The sequence below is a fragment of the Anomaloglossus baeobatrachus genome, chromosome 8 (genome assembly GCF_048569485.1).
Source record: "Anomaloglossus baeobatrachus isolate aAnoBae1 chromosome 8, aAnoBae1.hap1, whole genome shotgun sequence".
NCBI classification, from domain to species: domain Eukaryota; kingdom Metazoa; phylum Chordata; class Amphibia; order Anura; family Aromobatidae; genus Anomaloglossus; species Anomaloglossus baeobatrachus.
In genome coordinates this window covers 82,314,739-82,325,137 of record NC_134360.1, presented here as the reverse complement: position 1 = coordinate 82,325,137, position 10,399 = coordinate 82,314,739, and positions in this window count along the sequence as shown.

The following is a 10,399-nucleotide window of genomic DNA, read 5'->3' as shown; positions in this document are numbered from 1 at the left end:
GATCGTGAGACCATGCCATGAAAACTGGGACCTTGTTGTTGTGCCGAGACGCCATTAGGTGGACGTCCGGCATCCCCCAGCGGCGACAGATCTCTTGAAACACGTCCGGGTGAAGAGACCATTCCCCTGCGTCCATACCCTGGCGACTGAGGAAGTCTGCTTCCCAGTTATCCACGCCTGGGATGTGAACTGCGGATATGGTGGAAGCCGTGTCTTCCACCACGTCAGAATCCGCCGGACTTCCTGGAAGGCTTGCCGACTGCGAATTCCTCCTTGGTGGTTGATGTATGCCACCGCTGTGGAGTTGTTCGACTGAATACGGATCTGCTTGCCTTCCAGCCACTGCTGGAAGGCTTGTAGAGCAAGATACAGTGCTCTGATCTCCAGAACGTTGATCTGAAGAGTGGACTCTTGCTGAGTCCACATACCTTGAGCCCTGTGGTGGAGAAAGACTGCTCCCCACCCTGACAGATTCGCATCTGTCGTCACTACCGCCCAGGAGGGGGGTAGGAAGGATTTCCCTTTCGACAATGAGGTGGGAAGCAGCCACCATCGAAGAGAATCCTTGGCCGCCTGAGAGAGAGAGACGTTGCTGTCGAGGGACCTCGACCTCCCGTCCCATTGGCGGAGAATGTCCCATTGTAGTGGACGCAGTTGAAACTGCGCGAAAGGGAGTGCCCCTATTGCTGCCACCATCTTCCCTAGGAAGTGCATGAGGCGTCTCAAGGGGTGTGACTGACCGTAAAGGAGAGATTGCACCCCTGTCTGCAATGAACGCTATTTGACAAGCGGAAGCTTCACTACCGCTGAGAGAGTATGAAACTCCATGCCAAGATATGTTATCGACTGGGTCGGGGTTAGAATCGACTTGGAAAAGTTGATGATCCCCCCGAAACCCTGGAGGGCCTCCAGCGCCACGTTCAGGCTGTGTTGGCATGCCTCTTGAGAAGGCGCCTCGACCAGCAGATCGTCTAAGTAAGGGATCACGGAGTGTCCCTGAGAGTGTAGGACTGCAACTACAGCTGCCATGACTTTGGTGAAGACCCGTGGGGCTATCGCCAGACCAAAAGGCAGGGCTACGAACTGAAGGTGTTCGTCTCCTATAACGAAGCGTAGAAAACGCTGATGCTCTGGAGCAATCGGTACGTGGAGATAAGCATCCTTGCTGTCTATCGATGCTAGGAAATCTCCTTGAGACATTGCGGCGATGACGGATCGGAGGGATTCCCTCCGGAACCGTCTGGTTCCCACGTGGTTGTTGAGAAGCATTAGGTCCCGAACGGGACGGAAAGACCCGTCCTTTTTTGGTACCACAAACAAATTGGAGTAAAAACCGTGACCTTGCTCTTGAAGAGGAACAGGGATCACCACTCCTTCCGCCTTTAGAGTGCACACCGCCTGCAGGAGAGCATCGGCTCGGTCGGGAGGCGGAGACGTTCTGAAGAATCGAGGTGGAGGACGAGAACTGAACTCTATCCTGTACCCGTGAGACAGAATGTCTCGCACCCAACGGTCTTGGACCTGTGGCAGCCAAATGTCGCCAAAGCGGGAGAGCCTGCCACCGACCGAGGATGCGGAGGGAGGAGACCGGAAGTCATGAGGAAGCCGCCTTGGTAGCGGGTCTTCCGGCTGTCTTTTTTTGGGCGTGACTGAGCCCGCCAAGAATCTGAACTCCTCTGATCCTTTTGAGTCCTTTTGGACGAGGATAATTGGGACCTGCCCGAACCTCGAAAGGACCGAAACCCCGACTGTCCCATCCTCTGTTGGGGTTTGTCTTGTCTGGGCTGAGGTAAGGATGAATCCTTACCCTTGGACTGTTTTATGATTTCATCCAAGCGCTCACCAAACAGCCGGTCACCAGAAAATGGCAAACTGGTTAAACATTTTTTGGAAGCAGAATCTGCTTTCCATTCCCTTTGCGTAAAACCACGGAGTTAGCAGATGCCACTGCCGTACGGCTCGTAGAGTCCAGGACAGCATTCATCGCGTAAGACGCCAATGCAGACATTTGAGAGGTTAAGGATGCCACCTGCGGAACAGATGTACGTGTGACCGTGTCAATCTGTGCAAGACCAGCTGAAATAGCTTGGAGTGCCCATACGGCTGCGAATGCAGGAGCAAACGACGCGCCGATAGCCTCATAGATGGATTTCAACCAGAGCTCCATCTGTCTGTCAGTGGCATCTTTAAGTGCAGCCCCATCCTCCACTGCAACTATGGATCTAGCCGCAAGCCTGGAGATAGGGGGATCCACCTTGGGACACTGGGTCCAGCTCTTGACCACATCAGGAGGAAAGGGATAACGTGTATCCTTAAGCCGTTTGGAGAAACGCTTATCTGGATAAGCGTGGTGTTTCTGGACTGACTCTCTAAAGACAGAATGGTCCAGAAAAATACTTAATTTCCGCTTGGGAAATCTGAAATGGAATTTCTCCTGTGAAGCTGACTCCTCCACTTGAGGAGCTGGGGGAGAAATATCCAACATTTTATTGATGGACGCGATAAGATTGTTCACTATGGCGTCACCATCAGGAGTATCTCGGGATCAGAATCCTGATCAGCTATTTCCGGCTCATCACACAGAGAATCCTCCTGCTGAGAGCCTGACCAGTGATATGATGTAGGGGGCCGCTCATAGCGAGCTCTCTTAGGCTGTCTGGGACTGTCGTCCGTGTCAGAGCCGTCACCCTGGAATGCATGGGACACCTCCGGAGCCCGGAGCTGTTCCAAATGAGGGGGACCAGGGGACAGTGATTCAACCGTGCCCATGGTCTGCGTTACTGGTCTAGACTGCAAAGTTTCTAGGATTTTAGTCATAGTCACGGATAATCTATCAGCAAAGCTGCAAACTCTGTCCCCGTCACCTGGACAGTATTCACAGGTGGTTCTCCCTGGGTCACCTCTAGCAGAGGCCCCGGCCGAACAAGTGCCACAGGGGCTGAGCACTGCACACAATGGGGGTCAGTGGAACCTGCCGGTAGAGTAGCCCCACATGCGGTACAGGCAGCATAGAAAGCCTGTGCCTTGGCACCCTTGGTTTTGCGGACGACATGCTGTTGTCTCAGAGCAATCCAAGAGGGTATATAGTGAAGAATTACCAGCGCCAGTACAGTGCAATGTATAGCATAAAAATACAAATGAACACTGCAGCACAAGTGGGGTAGGCACCAGAGGTGTCGCTTACCGCCCGCTGAAAGCGGGTGTGTGGTCGCTAGAATCCCGTGCCTGGGTCTCCCATAACTTGTCTCCCCTTCTCCAGCTCAAACAGCACGTCAGGAATGGCTGCCGGCGTTCAGTGAAGAGGGGCGGACCGTGGGCGTGCCTCAGACGAAGAGCGGGAAACCAGCGTCTCACTGTGTTCAGTGTGAGAGCTGGAGTATGTAAAGTAAACTCCAGCCCTCGGCGCTGACGTTCTGCACAGCGTCCCGCCCCCACTCTGACTGGCAGGCCTGGGGGCGGGAACGAAACGAACTAGGCCGGAAAAAGCCGGGGACTGTAGTAGTAAGCGCGGCCGTCAAATATGCACGGCGAGCGCGGAAGTCCCCGGCGAACCACAAGTCCCAGCCGCGCCGCAGTTAAAACTGACAACAGCGGCCGGCGCGACCGTTTCCAAACCATTAACTCCTTCAGCTAGCTGAAGATAGTGTGGCACACGCGCACAGCGCCATTGTCCCGGGCGCACTAACACACCCAGCAATGCTGGTGTGTGTGTGCGCGATTTGCACGGGGACACAGAGTACCTTAATGTAGCAGGGCCATGTCCCTGACGATACTCAGCTCCATGTCCAGCAGATCCCAGGGGCTGTGGATGGAGCACGGTCTCAGTGCCTGGAGACCGGTAAAATCCCACTTCACCCAGAGCCCTAAGGGGGATGGGGAAGGATGCAGCATGTGGGCTCCAGCCTCCGTACCCGCAATGGGTACCTCAACCTTAACAACCACCGCCGACAAAGAGTGGGGTGAGAAGGGAGCATGCTGGGGGCCCTAGTATGGGCCCTCTTTTCTTCCATCCGACATAGTCAGCAGCTGCTGCTGACTAAACAGTGGAGCTATGCGTGGATGTCAGCCTCCTTCGCACAAAGCTTGAAAACTGAGGAACCCGTGATCCCACGGGGGGGTGTATAGGCAGAAGGGGAGGGGCCTTACACTTTTAAGTGTAATGCTTTGTGTGGCCTCCGGAGGCAGTAGCTATACACCCCAATTGTCTGGGTCTCCCAATTAGGAGCGACAAAGAAAGTAATGAGTCCAGGTCCTGACGGGTTTTCAAATGAATACTTTAAATCCTTCTCCCACTTATTAGTACCACATTTAACAAAGCTATTCAACAATATTCTATTCTCAGGAACAATACCTACAGAAATGCTAGAAGCGATAGTCACCGTCATACCAAAAGACAAGTGGAATCCAGAAGAGGTAACTAATTACAGACCAATTTCTTTGTTGAATTCAGATATAAAGATATTTACGAAGGCACTTGCCATCAGAATACAAAAAAAAATTACCTAAACTGATTCACAAAGACCAGGTTGGTTTCATTTCAGGGAGAACCACATCAGATGCTACAAGAAAGATTCTAAATATTCTTTGTTTTGTGGAACAACTACAAATTCCCTCTTAGTGGCGTTAGACGCCGAAAAGGCGTTTGATAGGGTGCACTGCTGTTATAATAATAGCAAGCTTTCGAGACTACTCAAGTCTCTTCTTCAAAATGTGTGTTATATTGAGCCTGAAGAAGAGATCTGAGCAGTCTCAAAAGCTTGCTATTATTACCATCTTTTCAGTTAGCCATTAAAAGGTATCAACTTTATATGGTAAAATCCTAGTGGTTAGATCCCTTTACTGTCTTTCAGTTTAAATGGTAGACAGATTCTGAAATCCCATGGTATAATCAATTTTTTCTATGCATCCTCCCATTATCATGGCACAAATATGATAGTTGACTGGGAAAACCTTATTCCTCTGGGTCCTAAGGCCCTAAACCAAAACATTTCATGCTGAATAGAGCAAGACTTTGATGTCTTCTTAACCTTCATGGTGTTCCTGACTGCACATAAAAGGTCATCCATATCTTCTGATGAAAAATAGTACTCCCCTCTTCCATGAAAGCTGTTGCTACTCCTCCCTCCTCTTGGTCAGAACACAATGACTGTTCCACCTCTTCAGAGGTTAACTCCAGTTCCAATCTTTACCTCTCATGGGGGAAAGGCTGCACGGCCATCAGATTTTAAACCATGGCATGCAACTCTTCTCATATTGAAGATCTCATGTCCCCCAATATAGGGGGGAGGTTAATCTTTGATGATTTTAGATGCAATCTATAGCTGCTTATAACATGCTTTAATAAGTTACAATTACAGACAGCACATCTTTTAGTTTTCACTAAACCGCTGACAGTCGTGTCAGAGCCAGTAGAGGAACCCAACCTGAAATATAGAGGAAATGCTAAGCATAGAGGACTAAAGTGATATAACCCTATCCTGAGATTTAGGCTATGTCCGCACGTTGCTTTTTACCTGCTTTTTACCTGCTTTTTTGCTGCTTTTTCAACTGCAGCGTTTAATGCCAAAATGGTTGTGTTCTGCTTTTCAAGCAAAGTCTATGGGAATTTGGGTTTCTTGTCCGCACTATGCAGTTCAAACTGCAGCCTTTTTGTTGCAGAACTTTGGTCAAAAACTCAGCTTTGCAGTGCAAAACCCAAATGGCAAAAACAATTGACATGTCAATTGTTTTTGCCATTTGGGTTTTGCACTGCAAAGCTGAGTTTTTGACCAAAGTTCTGCAACAAAAAGGCTGCAGTTTGAACTGCATAGTGCGGACAAGAAACCCAAATTCCCATAGACTTTGCTTGAAAAGCAGAACACAACCATTTTGGCATTAAACGCTGCAGTTGAAAAAGCAGCAAAAAAGCAGGTAAAAAGCAGGTAAAAAGCAATGTGCGGACATAGCCTTACATGGACCAGGGGCTGTCATGAGGGCACAGCTAAAAGGGACATATCTTCCAAATAACACAAAGCACAGATCTGATTGTCAATCAGGTATACAGTTCCACCCGATCCATGCTTTCTGTATCCTGTGAGGTCCATGGTGAAAACTCTCCTTTTTTTGCAGATCTCATCTTCTTGCTGGAAACCAGAAATACATCCCAGGATGGAACACACCCTGCTCGTCATCAGAAGTTGTACCCAGAGGCTTTGTGCAGGGGACAGAGCCTACCATAGAGGGAAGTGACTGAAGACCAGGAACATTATCCCACTCGACTGGTTCTGGCTGAGAAGCATCTCTTGAAGGTGTCATGCCCAGACTTCTTGACAGGAGGTAGGAGAGGATGACAACACCCCAATCCCTCTGGGGCTATCCTGAAGGTAATCTTTAAGAACTAGTGCCACTCTTGTCTGTCTTCATGGGGACAAAGGACCAAATAGAAAGAAAAAAAAATCAAGCCTTTTATCCTCTCATGTCCCAAGAGATGAGGATAACCTACTGATGTGCTGTCAGGAGGGACATCCTGGGGGGAGGTGGGGGACTTTAAGCAGAAAAAAAAAAACAGCATACTGTGGGTGGCAGTGTAAGAATCAGATGCTATATAATTTCTAAGGGATTCACTTTGCATAGAAAGAACAAAATTGGTTCCCTTTAACCTTTTGGAAGCAATCACCAGAATTTTCATATACAGTATAAGCTAGACAGTGCTATACTGGCGCTATCAGGCAGATTGTATACATACCTGTAGTGGTCATCTCGGAGGTTTAGGTTTTAAAGTCCAAAAAAGTTAAACTTCGCTGCTTGTTGAGTGACAGCAGCTGAGGATCAGATAATATCTGGGTGGAATATTCATAGTTCTCTTCCCTGTTAGAATTAGCATAGTATTATACAAACTATTCACTTTGTAAAATCAAATCAGCTTTATTGGCAGGACCAAATACAAATTAGTTTTGTCAAAGCAAGTGTACATTAGGGACTGGGACTGTGGGGATGGTGGGTGGGGACTGTAGGAAGGATGGATGGGGCACATCCAGGGTGGGAGCTATGGAAGTCCATGGCCTATGATGGGACATATCAAGGGTGGGGACTGTAGTAAGGGTGGATGGGGCACATCTATGGTGAGAACTGTGGGGCCACATCTGGGATGGGGGGCTATGGAAGTCCATGGCTTATTATAGTTCTCTCTCGAATTCTGACATTCGCTCACATACTGCACTCTCTCCACTGCGCTCTCCTCTTCCCCCAGCAGAATGTTTTCTCTTCCTCCTTCATGGAGCTGAAATCCAGGAAGAGATGGTAGTCTCCTGAAGTGAGTGTCCCTCACTGCTGAGTACTTGGTGCAGTGTAGCAGGAAGTGGGTTTCACCCTCCAGGTCAGTGTTGGCAGTCTGTCCTCCCTGGGCTTGTAGCTCTGCTTGTGTCAGCCGGATTCAATGGCTAGACTGTGTGCAGAGTCTATATCGGCTCAGGGTTCTGCAGTCTCTGGGATCCGGGAGTTTTTCCAGATATGGGGCCTGTCTGTAGTCTCTGGTACATGGTCAGTTTCCGTGAGGTGTTTATGTCGGTCCTCCAGTCATTGACATACCTCTCCTGGCCCTCGTCTACCATCTTCCGGATTATGGTTTTTGTCAGGCTGGTGTGATTGGACATTTTGTCCAGTTGGGTTTGGGAGAGCTGTGCCAGGGGTCCTGGTTCATCTGGACCACATATATACATAAAGCTTTGTGGTGATGGGAGCTTGGATTGCTACTCTGTAGAGGAGCCTGAAATGATAGCAGCTCTGATGAAGAGGTCACTAGGTGTAGAGGGAATCTGCCCAGCTCAGCTCGACAGGCACTTGTCTCTTGCAGGACCTGTATGAGGTCATACCCATGTGACCAGAATGGGCAGGGTCTCAGCCAATAAAGCTGGATACCAGGTCACATGGGTATGACCTCAGGTCCTGCAAGAGTGAATCTTTTATATAAGGCTTATGCGAATTCTAACAGTGGGAGGGGACAACTATGAATATATTATCTAATCCTTTGCTGCTGTCAGTCAACAAGCAGCTCACTTTATTAACTTATGTTTTAGATTTTGAAATTCAAAAAAGTCAGAATTGACTACTAAATGTATGTAGAGAATCTGCCTGATAGTGCCAGTATAGCACTGGCTTTAGGTTATATATGAAAATCCTGGCAATTGGTTCCCTTTAAGTTTCCACAATGAGTGTTTGACAGTGTCTTACAGTTTCAGCAGAGGATGGAATTTCTAGAAGTTTCACACACTGCATTCTCCAGAGTTTTATTGTGTGTATTTTCCACAGAGTTGCATTACATGTGGAAAAGAAGGGAATTTTGTTACTTACCGTAAATTCCTTTTCTTCTAGCTCTTATTGGGAGACCCAGACGATTGGGTGTATAGCACTGCCTCCGGAGGCCACACAAAGCAATTACACTAAAAAGTGTAAGGCCCCTCCCCTTCTGGCTATACACCCCCAGTGGGATCACTGGCTCACCAGTTTTAGTGCAAAAGCAAGAAGGAGGAAAGCCAATAACTGGTTTAAACAAATTATCTCCGAGTAACATCGGAGAACTGCAAACCGTTCAACATGAACAACATGTGTACCCGCAAACAAACCAACAATCCCGAAGGACAACAGGGCGGGTGCTGGGTCTCCCAATAAGAGCTAGAAGAAAAGGAATTTACGGTAAGTAACAAAATTCCCTTCTTCTTCGTCGCTCTATTGGGAGACCCAGACGATTGGGACGTCCAAAAGCTGTCCCTGGGTGGGTAAAGAAATACCTCATGTTAGAGCTGCAAGACAGCCCTCCCCTACGGGGAGGCAACTGCCGCCTGCAGGACTCTTCTACCTAGGCTGGCGTCCGCCGAAGCATAGGTATGCACCTGATAATGTTTGGTGAAAGTGTGCAGACTCGACCAGGTAGCTGCCTGGCACACCTGTTGAGCCGTAGCCTGGTGTCGTAATGCCCAGGATGCACCCACGGCTCTGGTAGAATGGGCCTTCAGCCCTGATGGAACCGGAAGCCCCGCAGAACGGTAGGCTTCAAGAATTGGTTCTTTGATCCATCGAGCCAGGGTGGCTTTAGAAGCCTGCGACCCTTTGCGCTTACCAGCGACAAGGACAAAGAGTGCATCCGAACGGCGCAAGGGCGCCGTGCGGGAAATGTAGATTCTGAGTGCTCTCACCAGATCTAACAAATGTAAATCCTTCTCATACCGATGAACTGCATGAGGACAAAACGAAGGCAAAGAGATATCCTGATTAAGATGAAAAGAGGATACCACCTTCGGGAGAAACTCCTGAATAGGACGCAGCACAACCTTGTCCTGGTGGAAGACCAGGAAGGGAGCCTTGGATGATAGTGCTGCCAGCTCAGACACTCTCCGAAGAGATGTGATCGCTACCAGAAAAGCCACTTTCTGTGATAGTCTAGAAAGTGAAACCTCCTTCAGAGGCTCGAAGGGCGGCTTCTGGAGGGCAACTAGTACCCTGTTCAGATCCCATGGATCTAACGGCCGCTTGTACGGGGGTACGATATGGCAAACCCCCTGTAGGAACGTGCGCACCTTAGGAAGGCGTGCCAAACGCCTCTGAAAAAAGACGGATAGCGCCGAGACCTGACCTTTAAGGGAGCCGAGCGACAAACCTTTTTCTAACCCAGATTGCAGGAAAGAAAGAAAGGTAGGCAATGCAAATGGCCAGGGAGACACTCCCTGAGCAGAGCACCAGGATAAAAATATCCTCCACGTTCTGTGGTAGATCTTAGCGGACGTGGGCTTCCTAGCCTGTCTCATGGTGGCAACGACACCTTGGGACAATCCTGAAGACGTTAGGATCCAGGACTCAATGGCCACACAGTCAGGTTCAGGGCCGCAGAATTCCGATGGAAAAACGGCCCTTGGGACAGTAAGTCTGGTCGGTGTGGGAGTGCCCACGGTTGGCCGACCGTGAGCTGCCACAGATCCGGATACCACGCCCTCCTCGGCCAGTCTGGGGCGACAAGTATGACGCGGCTGCAATCGGATCTGATCTTGCGTAGCACTCTGGGCAAGAGTGCCAGAGGTGGAAACACATAAGGGAGCCGGAACTGCGACCAATCTTGCACTAGGGCGTCTGCCGCCAGCGCTCTTTGATCGCGAGACCGTGCCATGAAGGTTGGGACCTTGTTGTTGTGCCGTGACGCCATTAGGTCGACGTCCGGCACCCCCCAGCGGCGACAGATTTCCTGAAACACGTCTGGGTGAAGGGACCATTCCCCTGCGTCCATGCCCTGGCGACTGAGGAAGTCTGCTTCCCAGTTTTCTACGCCGGGGATGTGAACCGCGGATATGGTGGAGACTGTGGCTTCCACCCACATCAGAATCCGCCGGACTTCCTGGAAGGCTTGCCGACTGAGTGTCCCCCCTTGGTGGTT